The sequence below is a fragment of the Cynocephalus volans genome, chromosome 5, assembly GCF_027409185.1.
Source record: "Cynocephalus volans isolate mCynVol1 chromosome 5, mCynVol1.pri, whole genome shotgun sequence".
NCBI lineage: Eukaryota > Metazoa > Chordata > Mammalia > Dermoptera > Cynocephalidae > Cynocephalus > Cynocephalus volans.
Window position 1 is genome coordinate 8,300,687 of NC_084464.1, and position 19,702 is coordinate 8,320,388.

General features: G+C 51.9%; 2 pseudogenes; both read left to right on the top strand.

The window, feature by feature from the left end:
• Window positions 1-6,104: 6,104 nt before the first annotated feature.
• Window positions 6,105-6,917, top strand: LOC134377727 (beclin-2-like; annotated as a pseudogene).
• An 11,350-nt stretch (window positions 6,918-18,267) lies between these two features.
• On the top strand, window positions 18,268-19,080 carry LOC134377749 (beclin-2-like; annotated as a pseudogene).
• The last annotated feature ends 622 nt before the right edge of the window (window positions 19,081-19,702 follow it).

Consider the following 19,702-nt stretch of genomic DNA (forward strand, 5'->3'; position numbering starts at 1 on the left):
AAAGAAACAAAACAAGGGCCGGCCTGTGGCTCAGTCGGGAGAGTGTGGTGCTGATAACACCAAGGCCCCGGGTTCAGATCCCACAGAGGGATGGCTGGTTAGCTCACTGGGTGAGCGTGGTGCTGACAACACCAAGTCAGGGGTTAAGATCCCCTTACCGGTCATCTTTTTTAAAAAAAGGAAAAAAACAACCGATTATAATGTGAACTTTGAGAAAGGAAAAAAGCAGCCCCTGACCACCATAGCTGAGCCAGGCCATGGAGTTCTCCTACTGAACATAAACCATGTACCAGAACACTCTCTCTGTTACCTTTCTGGAGCAAGACAAAAACCAAGACCGTTCTGTAATTGTCTAAGTACAGACAAAAACAAGAGCTTTGTCCAAACCACAAAAGGGCCAGATGTCTCTCTCCCTTTCCTGCACTAGTTTGCCTGCTTCTAAGTAAAAGTTAAGATAATCATAGAATTGCTCTTGCTTTTTGACAGCACCCAGTCTAGAACAAAACCACCCCTTCCTTGAACCCTCCCCCAATCAACTAACACAAGCTGAAGTCCTATAAGCCCCAGCTTGAGTTGCAAAGAGTTCAATCAAATATGTCCTCTCCTCCTACCTTTACAAGTATGTTCCTGGCATCCAGGTCCCACCGCTTGCTCACCAATCAGAAACAAAAGACTGGTGAGTCCCAAATGTTGGTGCGAGGCAGGAAGTTCACTATCAGATGTCTAAGGAGACAGACTAGAACTGTCTACCACTTTAGGGTTTCAGGGGAGTTTAAGGGGGAGCGGAGGGAATGGAGCACGGGAAATGAAAAGCAGGAGAGAGGGGCACGTGCAAGGAACCAGGTGCAGTCTCAGCCAGCCTCCGTCTGGTTTCTGCTCCCGTCCTTGCTGTTATCTCAGGGTCCTGCTGGAGGGATGGAATCAGCATAGCTTTAGTGAGTCTTCCTTGGATAGCACATGCAATTCTGCAGCTCCAGGCTGACCGGAGAACAGCTTCACGTCCATGTATAGAACGTCATCTTGCCCCATAACCGAGGTTCAAAATATCAAATAACCATGGGGAAAGAGGGAACTCAGAGAAATGAAGTCCAAGGGAAAAAGGATCTGTGTCCTTTTCAAATCTTTGAGAACCCATGCAGTTTTAGTTCCCAACATGGCTTCAGTCCTGCTCACTCCAACAACTTACCTTCCTAATTACCTGGAAAGTCAGTTTCCAGTTTAGAATTTTTAGACACCCTGAAGTTTCAGGCTGGGCCATACTGTGAGGACCACAGCCCGCACACGATCTCCCCTTCTCTTCCCACCCCGGCTCCACTCCACAAGTCAAAGAGCCTGTTGGGTTTCCATGTGGACACAGCAACCAGGCTTGGGTTTGGTGATAATATTTGGCAAGCCTCAGCCAGGAGCTGAGTGCCCCCTAACCCACTCCCCCTCATCTCTGTCTCAATCGAACACATCTAGTTTCAAAAGATGGGCCTGCCCCCCGCAGCCCGGGAAGTTAAATCTCTGTGTCAGTGTCCTCAACTGTAAAACCTGATCGTGCAACTTTGAAAGATCCTCATGCAAATGGGTACGATTAGTCACCTGTACCAGATTAATCCACCCAAGCAGGATCTGGAAAGAAGAAAGTCCAGAGAGAAAGACCATGCAAGAAGATGTCACTGCTTACTGACAAGACTGCCACTCTGCAGCCGGCTGTTTTCACTCAGACTCTGTACATCTTTGCTTATGTGTAAAATTTGGTGTATTGTAATAATTATGGTGCAGACAGGGAAAACAGGCCAAGAGCAAAAGCAACATTTTCAAGGTTATAGGGCAGAAACCAGACCTGTCATTAGTCGTAGTCCATGCTACCTTCCACACCGTCATGGGTTTTTATCTCTAGTTTGGTCCATTAGCTCCATGTGACACTGGTCATGGGATGGGTTTCAGAGATGTTTGCTCACACATGACTGATGACATCCTTAGGAAGGAGATGCTAGAATGATCACCACTGTGCAGAAGGGGAGACTGGGAAGGTCCTGAGAGTCACAGTGGCTTGTCCAGGGTCACATAAGTGATAAGAAGGAGGAGCTGGGGCTGAACCTCCATGTATCTCGTCCGAGCTGTGAAGCTGGCTGCACCCAGGCCTTGCACAGGGGTGTGGTCAGGCAGTGTTGGTGGAAGTGTGGGCAATAGAGAGAGTTCATGGGGAAGGAGGGTCAGCAGTCAGGTACCCAGAGGGGCACTTGCAGTCTTGTACACAGAGGAGGGGTTCAGGAAATGAGGTACCAGGAAGTGACCTCACTTCCTTGACGACAGACCCCAACGGAACTGGGAACTCGGTAACCTGGCACCCACATTCTATACACAGCCCCTTCCCCAGCTCACTTGGCCACAGGCAGAGTGAGATGTCGTGCTGTATCCCGAGGTCCCGGGGCAGTAGCCCCAGGCAGCCCTGGGCTGAGAGGTTTGTCCGATGCTTCCGGCGCTGGGTCAGCCCTCGCCCTGGACTCCTGTGGCCATTTGGCAGCAGGTCCCCAAAGGTAATGTCAGGTGTCCCAGGGCAGGGCGGGCCAGGCCAGGCCAGCACTGTGAGCCTCCCTGGGTGACCGCACACCCTCCTCCTGTGTGAGGGGGGACATGGGGACATGGGACACCCTCCCAGGGCAGGGGCAGAGGGTGGGGGCTTTATAAACCTGCTGGTCCTGGTGCGTTCACACCTCAGGTCGGGGCTGGAGGGTGAAAGGGGACTGCGGGGGTGGCAACCACCACCCTGTACATGAACCCTGGGCCCTCAGGCTGTCCTCTCATGTCCTCCCTGGGGTTAAGACTGGCCTCCAGCCCCTTCCCTCCTGGGGGTTCACGTTGCTCTCACTGTGCATCTCTTCCCTGTCCTGACCTAGAGTGAAGACAAGTCTTCCCTCAGCCCAGATGCCACCCACAGGTTGTGGCCTGTCCCCGCAGGCACCCTGCAGAAGTGGGTGGAGCACCTGGTGCCCGCTGTCAAGCGTGGCGACCACTCCTACGTGCACACCTTTCTCCTGAGCTTCAGGAACTTTCCCACTCCCCAGCAGGCGCTGCACCTGCTTTTCCTCCGGTGAGCACTCTGCCCCTCGATCACACAGTGTCACTCGGCTGCCTCCCAGCTGTGAGTCTTGGGACTGTCACCACACCCCTCTGAGCCTCAGTTTCCACCTGTGTTCAGTGGGTGGTAACAGGAACAAGCTCCAGTGGGTCCCCCATGGAAAGTGCTGCTCCTGAGTCCAGCCCTGTGGAAAGTTCTGCTGGAGGGGCCACGGTCATCCTCATTCAGTATTCCTGCCCCCACCCCACGAGGAAGTCTCTGTCACACCCTCACTGACCTCGTTGACTTGGCCTTCACTCTTTTCACATTTGAGATTCTATCTGTAGGCTTCTGGGTGTATTCAAAGCAGGGAGACTGGAGGCTGGCAGAGGGGCTTCAGGTGCACCCAGATATCTTGGGAGGAGTTGGTTGGCGTTCATTCCTTCAACAAACATATCTGAAGTCACACTATGTGCAGTGACTTTCTGGGCACTGACCATATTCCAATGAACCGAGGAGACTACATTCCCTGCCCTCCTGGGCTTCCATTCTAGTCAGAGGTCAGACAACCACAATATACATGAGAAGCAGGTAGTGCCACCATATGGTAGAGGTGACACCGTCCTGGTCTCCTCTAGGTACAGAAGCATTCTTTCCAATTTTCATGGGGATGGCGGAGCCCTGGAGCAGCTAAAATGGTGAGTGGGGTTTGGGTGCACATGGAGGGGCTCCCATCTCCACAGAACTGTGTGTGGTCGGTGGGGGCCTGTGGATGGGGGGGGGGCTGGCAGAAGTCTGGCTGCCACACATCTTATGATTCCTGCTACAGGGCCCAGGGCACAGGCTTTCCTGCAGGAAAAGGAGTCAAGATGAGCTGGGGAGGGGGCCACAGGCACTGTAGGGTGTGCGAGAGGCTGGAGAGCAGAGTGAGCCCAGAGAGAACCTGCCCCCACCCCTCCCATCCAGCCCTGCCCACACCCCCAGAGCCCGTGCTGAGCCAGAGCTGGTGTGCAGAGCATCCCGCTCACACTCGGGGATGCTCACCCATGCGGATGCTCAGCTGGTGCTGGTGGTGCAGAGTGTGGTCAGGGTCAAGAGATCAGTGTCAGTGGGAAGAGGAGATGCAGATTTGGATGGGGACAGTTGGGCAGCACATCCACGTGTCACCTCAAGTTTGGGGTTTTCCAAGGGCCCTGGGAAGGCCAGGGGAGCAGAGCCTCCCTCTGTTTCCTCATTCATCAGATATTCCTGGACACCTCCTGTGTGCCAGCGAGTAATGCCCAGAGCAGACAGCACCCTCCTGCCCTGATGGACAGGTCATTCCAATAGGGACGGGGCAGGGACCCAGACAGAGGAGGGTGTCAGGTTTCCCTGAAGAAGGGAAAGGTGGTCACACCAGTGATTGAAGGCTCCCCCCACAGAGGCTTTTGCCAGCCCCTCCTTGGTTTCCAGGACCATCTCTGCCGGGGCTGCCGTACTGGGGGTGGACATTGGAGGGGCTGGTCTATGGTCAGGCAGGGGCACAGGGTACAAGACTGCAGCTCACTCGGGGGAGCCCTGAGAGGGCAGCATAGAGGGATAGGCCAGGCCTCTGATGCTGCTGCCCACCTTTCTCCCCCAGTGCCATGTCCTCCATCCTAGAGATATGGCTGGAATTCTATTCCATTGACTTCCACGAGCCTCCTGAATTCCATGCTTTGAAGTCTCTGCTGGCCCATGTCCGTGTCAATATGCCGGGTTCAGAGGCGGAGCGTAAGGCTGATCTTCTTCTGGCGCAGCTGGAGAAGCTGGAGCACCTGGAGCCCAGTGAGGCAGAGACTGAGGGTGAGGAGGAAGAGGGTGGGTGCCTGTGAGGGTTTGGGGAGGGGGCTGGGCTGGGCCACACAGAGCAGAGTTTCCAGAAGCAGGCTGGGGACAGGGGCACTGAGTACTCAGAACAATCATGCAGTGTCCTGCAGTGTGGGGAGACTTCCTGAGGCTGGGTCTCTGGACTTGGGCTTCTCAGAAAGACTGTCATTGGAAGAGACATAGAAACTCATGTTGATATTTTCAATTGTTGTCACTCCACTTCCAGCTTCTGCCCAGGCTGAACAACTGTCCCAAGAGCTAAGGCCATCTTCAGCTCCAGCTCCACCTCCACTGCCAGAGCCAGAGCGAAAGCAAGATCCTGAGCCCGAGCCCGAGCCCGAGGCCGAGGCCGAGCACGAGCAAGATCCTGAGCCAGAGCCAGAGGAAGATCTAGAGCCCGAGCCCAAGCAAGAGCAAGAGCTAGACAGAGCCAGAGCAAGCTCACCTAACCACCCCTGAAACATCAAAAGAAGTGGAAGAAACACCAGCACCAAGGGGAGCCCCGGCTCCAGAGCTCCCACAAACACCCTCACCAGTCCCCACTCCAGAGCTGTCCTTCCCCTTCCCTGCCACCGTGCTTGTCCTCGTTTTTGTCTTTGTCCTGCATCTCCCAAATTTTATCATCTTTTCTCTTCACTTATATCCCTTGTATAAAATAAAGTGTTTTAATGTTTTCAAAATTACAATTCAGTGGCATGAAGTACATTTCTCATGTGCTGCAGCCCTCACCTCTGTCTAGTGAGAGAACAGCTTCATCAGCTCTGCAGCCATTAAGCTGTCGCTCCCCATTCCGCCTCTCCTAGTCCCTGACAACCACTCCATTTTCTGTGTGTGAGAATTGACCTATCGTGGATTGTTCCTATCAGTACAGTTATGTGGTCTTTTGTATCTGGCCACATAACATGAGAAGGAACTGATTAATTTTCATTTTATGTTTCCAGTAAGAGGAAAATGACAGAAAAATCAAAGACTATATGTAGAGACACAAAGCCCCGATAGTTCTTATTGCCCTAATCTTGAAATAGGAACTACTTTTGAATGAGTGGAGAGCCAGATGCCACAGAGGAAAAGACTGACTTTTCCTGGTCAAAACAAACCAAGAATAATGTCCAAAGCTTAAAAGACAAACCCCAGATTGGAAAATTCTTCATGATCAGAGAAAGGGGCATTATTCCGTCGGATAACCCGGAGTCTGAAACAGCTCGAGAGCCAGGACTACAGGCACTGCCTGGACACCAGCGAGCAGGTGGGGCAGGAGGAGCTGCAGACAGAGCTGGGGGACCTGGAACGGGAGGAGGCAAAGCTGGCCCACGAGCTGGCGGACGTGGACGTGAACCTTGCAAGGGCGGCTGCGGAGCTGCAGGCAGCCCAGGCCGAGACTGCAGAGCTGCAGCAGTGGGAGCGGTGGGTCCAGAGGGACTGCAGGGCACTGGAGTGGCAACAGCTGGGACTGTAGGATGAGCTGAGGAGCGTGGAGAACCAGCTGCGCCACGCCCGTGGGCAGCTGCACTGGCTGAAGAAAACCAATATCTTCAATGCCACGTTTAAGACCTGGGAGGAGGGCCCCTTGGGCGTCATCAGTAACTTTAGACTGGGTCCTCTCCCCCACTGTCCCCGTGCACTGGGATGAGATTAATGCTGCCTGGGGACAGACGGCACTGCTGCTGCTTGCCCTGTCCAATGTGACTGGGCTGCCGTTTCAGAGGTACAGGCTGGTCCCCTGTAGAAACCACTCCTATCTGAAGTCCTTAACAGATGGCTCCACTGAGCTGCCCCTGTTCTATTATGCGGGTGGGGTGAGTCCTTGAGTAACAGACTTGACCATGCCATGCAGGCCTTCCTGGACGGCATGCAGCAGTTCAAGGAAGAGGCTGGGAAGGGTGAGCAGGGCCTCTGCCTGCCCTGCAAGAGCCACGTGGGCAAAGGCCTGCTGGAGGACGCTGGGGGCAGCAGGGAATGCTGCTCCATCACCACCCTTTGGAACACAGAGGAGCGGTGGACCAAGGCGCTCAGACTCATGCTGCTCAACCTTAAGAGGGGCCTCACTTGAGTGTCCTTAAAGTACCATCCAACATAACTTTCTCGTTGGCCAGTTAGCTTGGTGGTTAAAGCCCCCCTGTAACACCAAGGTCAAGGTTTGGATCCCCACATCGGCCAGCTGCCAAAAGCAAACCAAAAAGTAGCTTTCTTTATTGTAAAAATACTATCAGATGGTAATCTGAGTACGACGTGTTTATAATTCAAAAGATGAATAGCCACAGCAGATATTAACTGAAAATCAAAATAAACCATTGCCCAGAGCAAACCAAGAATCATGGCTATCCTTCCCAGCACATCTTTGTCCGCCCTTCTGTGGACCTTCCTCTCCCCTTCTCCCCCACCCAGACAAACATTGAAAACAGGGAAAATTGACAAGAGGACAAGATCCCTCCTACATAAAGGGCTGCAGGGATACAGAAGGCAAGAACTGAGGCTGGGGATAAGAGGGGCGGGGTAAGGAGAAAGGTGGACGTTTTCAGTTTGGGGTGAGAAAAAAGTGATTTGAGGCCACTGATGTATGTAGTGGAGCTTTGGGGCAGGGGTTGGGGGAGAACATTCAAAGATTCAGTTTTGGCTGCCACGTATATTGTGAGCCTCTCCTCTTCCTTCCTGAGAAACTTCCAAGAAGTTTCCACATGTTCTTTCATGATGTAAAGCGAGAAGTATGTCTTCTTGGGCGGTGTCATTATGTGCAGATTAATTTTGAGGTGAGAGGGTAGGGTGGCCAAAGACTAACTGGTGACATTGTACGATAGATCAATTGAGGGGTCACAGAAACCTGAAGATTAAAAAGGAGCCAACAAGAGGCATTTTTTAAAATGCCAGTTGTGTCTTGCCATCCCCCCACTTCTCCATTGCTCTCGGGATAAACTCCCAAATCCTTACCCTGGTCTTCAAACCCGGGTGACCTGTCCCTTACACTCCTCCCAGCTCCTCTCTGTTCCAAAAGGTGCCAATCCCGCCCTTCCTCTGCCCTTGGCCTTGCTATTCCCTGTGTGTCAACGTTTTCTAACCAAACTGTACACTTCTTGAGGGCTCACTTAGCTTTGTTGTCCAGATGACACGTCGAATCGTTCCTACATACTAAGTATCTATAAATAGAAGTGGTCATTGTGAAAGAGAACAGGAGGGCTGGCCAGTTAGCTCAGTTGGTTAGAGCACAATCTTAGAACACCAACGAAGGCATGGGTTGGGATCCCCGTAGTAACCAGACACAGGAAAAGCAGAGAGAGAGTGAGAGAGAGAGAGCGAGAGAGAGAGAGAGAGAGAGAATAGGGAAGCGGTGAATTTGTCAGAGACTTGGAGAGAATAGAAAATTCCAATAGGAGATTGACGAAATGGATTAATGTCTAACTAAGCCTGTGACGGAATACCACGTAGGTATTAAAATCTTGTAGAAGAAAAACAACATAATACTTAATGACAATACTTAGAATATATTAAGTAAAAAAGATGATATTATAATAAAACACATAATTTTATACTCCCAAAAGTTGGTTTTTGTTTCTGTTTTGGCAGCTGGCACGTAGTGGGGTCCGAACTCTTAACCTTGGTGTTAGCAACAGAATGCTCTAACTAACGGAGCCAACTGGCCAGCCCCAGAAAAGTATTTAAAGAGAAAATATTTCCAAGAATTAAGTATCCTTTTAATATACGAAGGTATTTCCCTGAAAGTTTTGTATTTAAAGTAATTAAAATTTTCTACCTGATATTATGAAAGAGACGGGATACTGGTTTTCAGCACTTCTACGTCACGTGTACTGGTGGTTCTAGCTAGGGCAATAAATAAAAAGGAAAAGGAATAAGTGTTAGAAGGGAAAAAATAAAATTCTATGTATATAACATAATCATATAATATCCAAAAAGATCAACAGATAAATTATTAGAATGAATAAATAAGTTAAGAAATTCCCTGGCTACAAAATCAATACAAAAATCAAATATAGTTCTCTATCTAAGCAACAATTAGAAAAATAAATTTAAAATAGTTTAATTCATTAAATAACAAGAGTCATCTGACAAAAAGCCCTTTGCACAGAATATCATGTTATCAATTGCCTCTAGAATAGGGGTTGGCAAGCTTTTACTGTAAAAGGCCCCATAGAATATGTTTTAGGATTTTTGGTCCATGTGGTTTCTGTTGCCTTTAGAGTGTAAAAAGCAGCCAGAGAAAATATGTGAATGAAGTGGGCATGGCTGTGTTCTAAGGAAACTGTATTTACCAGAACAGGCAGGAGGCTGGATCTGACTCGGGGCCCTAAAAGACGGATTCTGTCAATCTTGTCTGCAGTTACATAGCCAACTTGAAGGAGTTCCCACTGCCCAAATTTGGGACAATTTGAGCATCACGAAGAAAAGATAGTAATAACTTTTTATTAAACATTGAAAAAAAAATCCACAAATCCTTAATGATACTGGAAACGAAGGGGGCGAAACACTTATTTGTCATGATTTGAGATGACTCACATGGCTAATTCTTACTTTAAAATCCAGCATTGAAAAATGGAAAAGAAGAGAAAGATTTAAAAATCATAAAAAATTTAACATTGAAAGGGAAAATGATGAAGTATGCCCTGTTTTAGGAGGAACTGCAGTTTATCCCCAGATGAGAAGAGAAAATTCCTTATAGAAAAATGACACCTAGGGGGCTGGCTGGTTAGCTCAGTTGTTTAGAGCACAGCCTTGTAGCACCAAGGTCATGGGTTCAGATCCCGGTACTGGCCTGCCAAAAAAAAAAAAAAAGAAAAGAAAAGAAAAGAAAAGAAAAAAGTGCCATCTAAAAAAATGTAGAATGAACAATAAAATCATCGACTTAGGTTTTGATAATTGAAGCTGGAAAGAGGGTCTTGGGAAGCAGATACTTTCATAGCACCAAAGTACCCACAGACATATGGCTGGCTCACTGACCATCCCTCATACTGAAGAAGTTTGCTGTCAACTTGAACCAGGTTATCAAATTTAACATCACTAGCAGTGAGGCAATCTACCATTCTATTCCATACCTCTTGCCAGGATGTATTCACCTCCTGACATCGTCCAGACTGTATTCTTGCCAGAAAAAAGTTTTATTTAACCTTTCTAAGCCGTTAGACCTATATTCAGCTTATTGGAACAAGTTAAATGCCATCACAAAGAAATTATGAGATTGCTCCAGAATGACATTTTTTTTTTTTTATAAGACAACTGACCTGATTTTCAAAAAGTCATTTTTTTTTTAAAGTAGGGGGAAAGCGTAGTGGATTGAATTGTGTCCCCCCCAAACTCACTGAGGCTTGACTTGAACTCCCCAGGTTTTCTGTAGTAGAAACTTACGAGTGCAAGCGGGCGTGTGAGCTCCAGGGTGAGCAGGTGAATCCAGAGAACGAGGCGGCGTTGGAGGCGCGGGTCAGGGAGACGGGCATCCGCCTGGTGCAGGTGGAGGGGCAGAGGAAGGACGGCGGGCCAGCCCCAGGCCGGGTGGGCAGCCCGCCGGCCGACTCGGAGGAGCTCTCGGGCGGCTGCCCCAGGACGTCTCCAAGCACCAGGGGATCCCACTGTGGCAGCGCGCGGGCCGCCTGCGTGATGCGCCTGCCCATGACCTTCGGCGGCCTGAACCGCGGCTTCCCGACGCCCGCTGAAGCTCGCGGCGCAGCGCGCAGGCCGCCATGGCCCCGCTGCACAGCCGCCCGCTGCGGCGAGAAGAGCGAGCTGCGCGTGGACGGGTCGCCGCCGACGGGAGCCGCCGCCGCTGCTGCTCGCGCTTCAGCCTCCGGGCCCGGCCTGCAGGAGGCGCTGCCGCTGCCCAGCCCCGGCGGCGCCCGCGCAGATCGCGCTGCTCAAGTTCAGCTCGCGGCGCACCGCGGCCGCCGTGTCCCCAAAGGCCCTAGCGGGAGGGCTGTCACGCCTCTGTGCAGGGCAGGTGGCCGTGGAGTGGCTCAAGCCAGGCCCGAAGCAGCGACTCCGCCAGCAGCTTGCGGGGCCCTCACTGCGGTGCCTACAGCCGCAGGGCAGCCGATTGGCCTTGGCTAGGGACAGGCTAGGGTCCCAAGGGGCTCGGGCTGCCCTCCAGCTGCTGTGCTAACAAATGAGGCTGGGCAGCCCGGTGTTCCTCACCAAGTGTTTGGGCACAGGACCTGCTGGCTGGCACCACTTCCGGTACGAGGTGGTGATCCCTGGTCATCCGGTGCCTTTCAGCGGCCTTATCTGGGTTGCGCTGGCCGCAGATGGGCAGGACGGGCATGACGTAGCCAAGGATGCGGCGTCCGCACAGCTGCTGGAGGCACTCAGTGAGTCTGGGGCCGGCTTCTTGTGGTCTGCTGGGGCTGAGCCAGGTGCCATCATGAAGCAGTGACCCCGTCCTCCACAGGCAGCCTAAACAAGGAGGAAGAACCTGTGTCAGTCTCCAGCCCAGCAGGACTGGGTGGCCACTGTCTGATCCCACTGGGGCAGGGGCGGGGTCCTGCCGCATGTGTGACACAGCCTCCCTGCTCGGGCAGGGCCTCATAGCACCTGGGTGGCTCGGGTTTGGCTTATGTGGTGGTGAAGGACCTTGCCCTCCCCCTCCCAGCCCAGGGTCAGACCTGACCCCATGGTGACACCCACACCTACCTTTGTCCCGTCACCCCTCTTTCTCCCACAGCTCAGTAGGAATCATGGTTATTTTCTTGATTTCTTTTGGTTGCATTTTATTTGCGGGGCCGGCTGAACCAAAGGGTCAGAAATCCTGCCTTCATCCCCACTTCTTGGCATCTGGGTTTGGCTTATGTATAGTTTTGAGTTTCTCTATGCTGCTTGTATTTATATTAAATCCCTGGTTGCTGTAAAAAAAAAAAAGAAAGAAAGAAAAGAAAAGAAAGAAAGAAAAAGAAAAAGAAAAAAGAAAGAAACTTAGCTCCCACTGTGACTGTTAAGAGGGTGGGAAATCCTATTATGGTAGTTGAAAGTTGGAGCCTTGAAGAGCTGATTGGATTGTAGGACCATGCAGGAGCAAATGGATTAAAAATGATGGTCAGGGGTGTGGTTCTGAGGACTTTAAAAGAAGAGGAGAGTCTGTCTTTCTCTGTCTTGCTCTGTCAGCTTCCACCATCTTGAAATGTGAGACACCCGGGTCACTGTCACCACCACCAGATGGACTTTGGACTTCCCAGCCTCAGAAACTGTAAGCAATAGATTTTGTTTTCTTTACAAATCACCCACTTTCAAGTATTTTGTTATAAGCAACAGGAATGAACTAACACAGAATGTATTTGATGAAAAGAAACAAAACAAGGGCCGGCCTGTGGCTCAGTCGGGAGAGTGTGGTGCTGATAACACCAAGGCCCCGGGTTCAGAACCCACAGAGGGATGGCTGGTTAGCTCACTGGGTGAGCGTGGTGCTGACAACACCAAGTCAGGGGTTAAGATCCCCTTACCGGTCATCTTTTTTAAAAAAAGGAAAAAAACAACCGATTATAATGTGAACTTTGAGAAAGGAAAAAAGCAGCCCCTGACCACCATAGCTGAGCCAGGCCATGGAGTTCTCCTACTGAACATAAACCATGTCCCAGAACACTCTCTCTGTTACCTTTCTGGAGCAAGACAAAAACCAAGACCGTTCTGTAATTGTCTAAGTACAGACAAAAACAAGAGCTTTGTCCAAACCACAAAAGGGCCAGATGTCTCTCTCCCTTTCCTGCACTAGTTTGCCTGCTTCTAAGTAAAAGTTAAGATAATCATAGAATTGCTCTTGCTTTTTGACAGCACCCAGTCTAGAACAAAACCACCCCTTCCTTGAACCCTCCCCCAATCAACTAACACAAGCTGAAGTCCTATAAGCCCCAGCTTGAGTTGCAAAGAGTTCAATCAAATATGTCCTCTCCTCCTACCTTTACAAGTATGTTCCTGGCATCCAGGTCCCACCGCTTGCTCACCAATCAGAAACAAAAGACTGGTGAGTCCCAAATGTTGGTGCGAGGCAGGAAGTTCACTATCAGATGTCTAAGGAGACAGACTAGAACTGTCTACCACTTTAGGGTTTCAGGGGAGTTTAAGGGGGAGCGGAGGGAATGGAGCACGGGAAATGAAAAGCAGGAGGGAGGGGCACGTGCAAGGAACCAGGTGCAGTCTCAGCCAGCCTCCGTCTGGTTTCTGCTCCCGTCCTTGCTGTTATCTCAGGGTCCTGCTGGAGGGATGGAATCAGCATAGCTTTAGTGAGTCTTCCTTGGATAGCACATGCAATTCTGCAGCTCCAGGCTGACCGGAGAACAGCTTCACGTCCATGTATAGAACGTCATCTTGCCCCATAACCGAGGTTCAAAATATCAAATAACCATGGGGAAAGAGGGAACTCAGAGAAATGAAGTCCAAGGGAAAAAGGATCTGTGTCCTTTTCAAATCTTTGAGAACCCATGCAGTTTTAGTTCCCAACATGGCTTCAGTCCTGCTCACTCCAACAACTTACCTTCCTAATTACCTGGAAAGTCAGTTTCCAGTTTAGAATTTTTAGACACCCTGAAGTTTCAGGCTGGGCCATACTGTGAGGACCACAGCCCGCACACGATCTCCCCTTCTCTTCCCACCCCGGCTCCACTCCACAAGTCAAAGAGCCTGTTGGGTTTCCATGTGGACACAGCAACCAGGCTTGGGTTTGGTGATAATATTTGGCAAGCCTCAGCCAGGAGCTGAGTGCCCCCTAACCCACTCCCCCTCATCTCTGTCTCAATCGAACACATCTAGTTTCAAAAGATGGGCCTGCCCCCCGCAGCCCGGGAAGTTAAATCTCTGTGTCAGTGTCCTCAACTGTAAAACCTGATCGTGCAACTTTGAAAGATCCTCATGCAAATGGGTACGATTAGTCACCTGTACCAGATTAATCCACCCAAGCAGGATCTGGAAAGAAGAAAGTCCAGAGAGAAAGACCATGCAAGAAGATGTCACTGCTTACTGACAAGACTGCCACTCTGCAGCCGGCTGTTTTCACTCAGACTCTGTACATCTTTGCTTATGTGTAAAATTTGGTGTATTGTAATAATTATGGTGCAGACAGGGAAAACAGGCCAAGAGCAAAAGCAACATTTTCAAGGTTATAGGGCAGAAACCAGACCTGTCATTAGTCGTAGTCCATGCTACCTTCCACACCGTCATGGGTTTTTATCTCTAGTTTGGTCCATTAGCTCCATGTGACACTGGTCATGGGATGGGTTTCAGAGATGTTTGCTCACACATGACTGATGACATCCTTAGGAAGGAGATGCTAGAATGATCACCACTGTGCAGAAGGGGAGACTGGGAAGGTCCTGAGAGTCACAGTGGCTTGTCCAGGGTCACATAAGTGATAAGAAGGAGGAGCTGGGGCTGAACCTCCATGTATCTCGTCCGAGCTGTGAAGCTGGCTGCACCCAGGCCTTGCACAGGGGTGTGGTCAGGCAGTGTTGGTGGAAGTGTGGGCAATAGAGAGAGTTCATGGGGAAGGAGGGTCAGCAGTCAGGTACCCAGAGGGGCACTTGCAGTCTTGTACACAGAGGAGGGGTTCAGGAAATGAGGTACCAGGAAGTGACCTCACTTCCTTGACGACAGACCCCAACGGAACTCGGAACTCGGTAACCTGGCACCCACATTCTATACACAGCCCCTTCCCCAGCTCACTTGGCCACAGGCAGAGTGAGATGTCGTGCTGTATCCCGAGGTCCCGGGGCAGTAGCCCCAGGCAGCCCTGGGCTGAGAGGTTTGTCCGATGCTTCCGGCGCTGGGTCAGCCCTCGCCCTGGACTCCTGTGGCCATTTGGCAGCAGGTCCCCAAAGGTAACGTCAGGTGTCCCAGGGCAGGGCGGGCCAGGCCAGGCCAGCACTGTGAGCCTCCCTGGGTGACCGCACACCCTCCTCCTGTGTGAGGGGGGACATGGGGACATGGGACACCCTCCCAGGGCAGGGGCAGAGGGTGGGGGCTTTATAAACCTGCTGGTCCTGGTGCCTTCACACCTCAGGTCAGGGCTGGAGGGTGAAAGGGGACTGCGGGGGTGGCAACCACCACCCTGTACATGAACCCTGGGCCCTCAGGCTGTCCTCTCATGTCCTACCTGGGGTTAAGACTGGCCTCCAGCCCCTTCCCTCCTGGAGGTTCACGTTGCTCTCACTGTGCATCTCTTCCCTGTCCTGACCTAGAGTGAAGACAAGTCTTCCCTCAGCCCAGATGCCACCCACAGGTTGTGGCCTGTCCCCGCAGGCACCCTGCAGAAGTGGGTGGAGCACCTGGTGCCCGCTGTCATGCGTGGCAACCACTCCTACGTGCACACCTTTCTCCTGAGCTTCAGGAACTTTGCCACTCCCCAGCAGGCGCTGCACCTGCTTTTCCTCAGGTGAGCACTCTGCCCCTCGATCACACAGTGTCACTCGGCTGCCTCCCAGCTGTGAGTCTTGGGACTGTCACCACACCCCTCTGAGCCTCAGTTTCCACCTGTGTTCAGTGGGTGGTAACAGGAACAAGCTCCAGTGGGTCCCCCATGGAAAGTGCTGCTCCTGAGTCCAGCCCTGTGGAAAGTTCTGCTGGAGGGGCCACGGTCATCCTCATTCAGGATTCCTGCCCCCACCCCACGAGGAAGTCTCTGTCACACCCTCACTGACCTCGTTGACTTGGCCTTCACTCTTTTCACATTTGAGATTCTATCTGTAGGCTTCTGGGTGTATTCAAAGCAGGGAGACTGGAGGCTGGCAGAGGGGCTTCAGGTGCACCCAGATATCTTGGGAGGAGTTGGTTGGCGTTCATTCCTTCAACAAACATATCTGAAGTCACACTATGTGCAGTGACTTTCTGGGCACTGACCATATTCCAATGAACCGAGGAGACTACATTCCCTGCCCTCCTGGGCTTCCATTCTAGTCAGAGGTCAGACAACCACAATATACATGAGAAGCAGGTAGTGCCACCATATGGTAGATGTGACACCGTCCTGGTCTCCTCTAGGTACAGAAGCATTCTTTCCAATTTTCATGGGGATGGCGGAGCCCTGGAGCAGCTAAAATGGTGAGTGGGGTTTGGGTGCACATGGAGGGGCTCCCATCTCCACAGAACTGTGTGTGGTCGGTGGGGGCCTGTGGATGGGGGAGGTGGCAGAACTCTGGCTGCCACACATCTTATGATTCCTGCTACAGGGCCCAGGGCACAGGCTTTCCTGCAGGAAAAGGAGTCAAGATGAGCTGGGGAGGGGGCCACAGGCACTGTAGGGTGTGCGAGAGGCTGGAGAGCAGAGTGAGCCCAGAGAGAACCTGCCCCCACCCCTCCCATCCAGCCCTGCCCACACCCCCAGAGCCCGTGCTGAGCCAGAGCTGGTGTGCAGAGCATCCCGCTCACACTCGGGGATGCTCACCCATGCGGATGCTCAGCTGGTGCTGGTGGTGCAGAGTGTGGTCAGGGTCAAGAGATCAGTGTCAGTGGGAAGAGGAGATGCAGATTTGGATGGGGACAGTTGGGCAGCACATCCACGTGTCACCTCAAGTTTGGGGTTTTCCAAGGGCCCTGGGAAGGCCAGGGGAGCAGAGCCTCCCTCTGTTTCCTCATTCATCAGATATTCCTGGACACCTCCTGTGTGCCAGCGAGTAATGCCCAGAGCAGACAGCACCCTCCTGCCCTGATGGACAGGTCATTCCAATAGGGACGGGGCAGGGACCCAGACAGAGGAGGGTGTCAGGTTTCCCTGAAGAAGGGAAAGGTGGTCACACCAGTGATTGAAGGCTCCCCCCACAGAGGCTTTTGCCAGCCCCTCCTTGGTTTCCAGGACCATCTCTGCCGGGGCTGCCATACTGGGGGTGGACATTGGAGGGGCTGGTCTATGGTCAGGCAGGGGCACAGGGTACAAGACTGCAGCTCACTCGGGGGAGCCCTGAGAGGGCAGCATAGAGGGATAGGCCAGGCCTCTGATGCTGCTGCCCACCTTTCTCCCCCAGTGCCATGTCCTCCATCCTAGAGATCTGGCTGGAATTCTATTCCATTGACTTCCACGAGCCTCCTGAATTCCATGCTTTGAAGTCTCTGCTGGCCCATGTCCGTGTCAATATGCCGGGTTCAGAGGCGGAGCGTAAGGCTGATCTTCTTCTGGCGCAGCTGGAGAAGCTGGAGCACCTGGAGCCCAGTGAGGCAGAGACTGAGGGTGAGGAGGAAGAGGGTGGGTGCCTGTGAGGGTTTGGGGAGGGGGCTGGGCTGGGCCACACAGAGCAGAGTTTCCAGAAGCAGGCTGGGGACAGGGGCACTGAGTACTCAGAACAATCATGCAGTGTCCTGCAGTGTGGGGAGACTGCCTGAGGCTGGGTCTCTGGACTTGGGCTTCTCAGAAAGACTGTCATTGGAAGAGACATAGAAACTCATGTTGATATTTTCAATTGTTGTCACTCCACTTCCAGCTTCTGCCCAGGCTGAACAACTGTCCCAAGAGCTAAGGCCATCTTCAGCTCCAGCTCCACGACCACTGCCAGAGCCAGAGCGAAAGCAAGATCCTGAGCCCGAGCCCGAGCCCGAGGCCGAGGCCGAGCACGAGCAAGATCCTGAGCCAGAGCCAGAGGAAGATCTAGAGCCCGAGCCCGAGCAAGAGCAAGAGCTAGACAGAGCCAGAGCAAGCTCACCTAACCACCCCTGAAACATCAAAAGAAGTGGAAGAAACACCAGCACCAAGGGGAGCCCCGGCTCCAGAGCTCCCACAAACACCCTCACCAGTCCCCACTCCAGAGCTGTCCTTCCCCTTCCCTGCCACCGTGCTTGTCCTCGTTTTTGTCTTTGTCCTGCATCTCCCAAATTTTATCATCTTTTCTCTTCACTTATATCCCTTGTATAAAATAAAGTGTTTTAATGTTTTCAAAATTACAATTCAGTGGCATGAAGTACATTTCTCATGTGCTGCAGCCCTCACCTCTGTCTAGTGAGAGAACAGCTTCATCAGCTCTGCAGCCATTAAGCTGTCGCTCCCCATTCCGCCTCTCCTAGTCCCTGACAACCACTCCATTTTCTGTGTGTGAGAATTGACCTATCGTGGATTGTTCCTATCAGTACAGTTATGTGGTCTTTTGTATCTGGCCACATAACATGAGAAGGAACTAATTAATTTTCATTTTATGTTTCCAGTAAGAGGAAAATGACAGAAAAATCAAAGACTATATGTAGAGACACAAAGCCCCGATAGTTCTTATTGCCCTAATCTTGAAATAGGAACTACTTTTGAATGAGTGGAGAGCCAGATGCCACAGAGGAAAAGACTGACTTTTCCTGGTCAAAACAAACCAAGAATAATGTCCAAAGCTTAAAAGACAAACCCCAGATTGGAAAATTCTTCATGATCAGAGAAAGGGGCATTATTCCGTCGGATAACCCGGAGTCTGAAACAGCTCGAGAGCCAGGACTACAGGCACTGCCTGGACACCAGCGAGCAGGTGGGGCAGGAGGAGCTGCAGACAGAGCTGGGGGACCTGGAACGGGAGGAGGCAAAGCTGGCCCACGAGCTGGCGGACGTGGACGTGAACCTTGCAAGGGCGGCTGCGGAGCTGCAGGCAGCCCAGGCCGAGACTGCAGAGCTGCAGCAGTGGGAGCGGTGGGTCCAGAGGGACTGCAGGGCACTGGAGTGGCAACAGCTGGGACTGTAGGATGAGCTGAGGAGCGTGGAGAACCAGCTGCGCCACGCCCGTGGGCAGCTGCACTGGCTGAAGAAAACCAATATCTTCAATGCCACGTTTAAGACCTGGGAGGAGGGCCCCTTGGGCGTCATCAGTAACTTTAGACTGGGTCGTCTCCCCCACTGTCCCCGTGCACTGGGATGAGATTAATGCTGCCTGGGGACAGACGGCACTGCTGCTGCTTGCCCTGTCCAATGTGACTGGGCTGCCGTTTCAGAGGTACAGGCTGGTCCCCTGTAGAAACCACTCCTATCTGAAGTCCTTAACAGATGGCTCCACTGAGCTGCCCCTGTTCTATTATGCGGGTGGGGTGAGTCCTTGAGTAACAGACTTGACCATGCCATGCAGGCCTTCCTGGACGGCATGCAGCAGTTCAAGGAAGAGGCTGGGAAGGGTGAGCAGGGCCTCTGCCTGCCCTGCAAGAGCCACGTGGGCAAAGGCCTGCTGGAGGACGCTGGGGGCAGCAGGGAATGCTGCTCCATCACCACCCTTTGGAACACAGAGGAGCGGTGGACCAAGGCGCTCAGACTCATGCTGCTCAACCTTAAGAGGGGCCTCACTTGAGTGTCCTTAAAGTACCATCCAACATAACTTTCTCGTTGGCCAGTTAGCTTGGTGGTTAAAGCCCCCCTGTAACACCAAGGTCAAGGTTTGGATCCCCACATCGGCCAGCTGCCAAAAGCAAACCAAAAAGTAGCTTTCTTTATTGTAAAAATACTATCAGATGGTAATCTGAGTACGACGTGTTTATAATTCAAAAGATGAATAGCCACACCAGATATTAACTGAAAATCAAAATAAACCATTGCCCAGAGCAAACCAAGAATCATGGCTATCCTTCCCAGCACATCTTTGTCCGCCCTTCTGTGGACCTTCCTCTCCCCTTCTCCCCCACCCAGACAAACATTGAAAACAGGGAAAATTGACAAGAGGACAAGATCCCTCCTACATAAAGGGCTGCAGGGATACAGAAGGCAAGAACTGAGGCTGGGGATAAGAGGGGCGGGGTAAGGAGAAAGGTGGACGTTTTCAGTTTGGGGTGAGAAAAAAGTGATTTGAGGCCACTGATGTATGTAGTGGAGCTTTGGGGCAGGGGTTGGGGGAGAACATTCAAAGATTCAGTTTTGGCTGCCACGTATATTGTGAGCCTCTCCTCTTC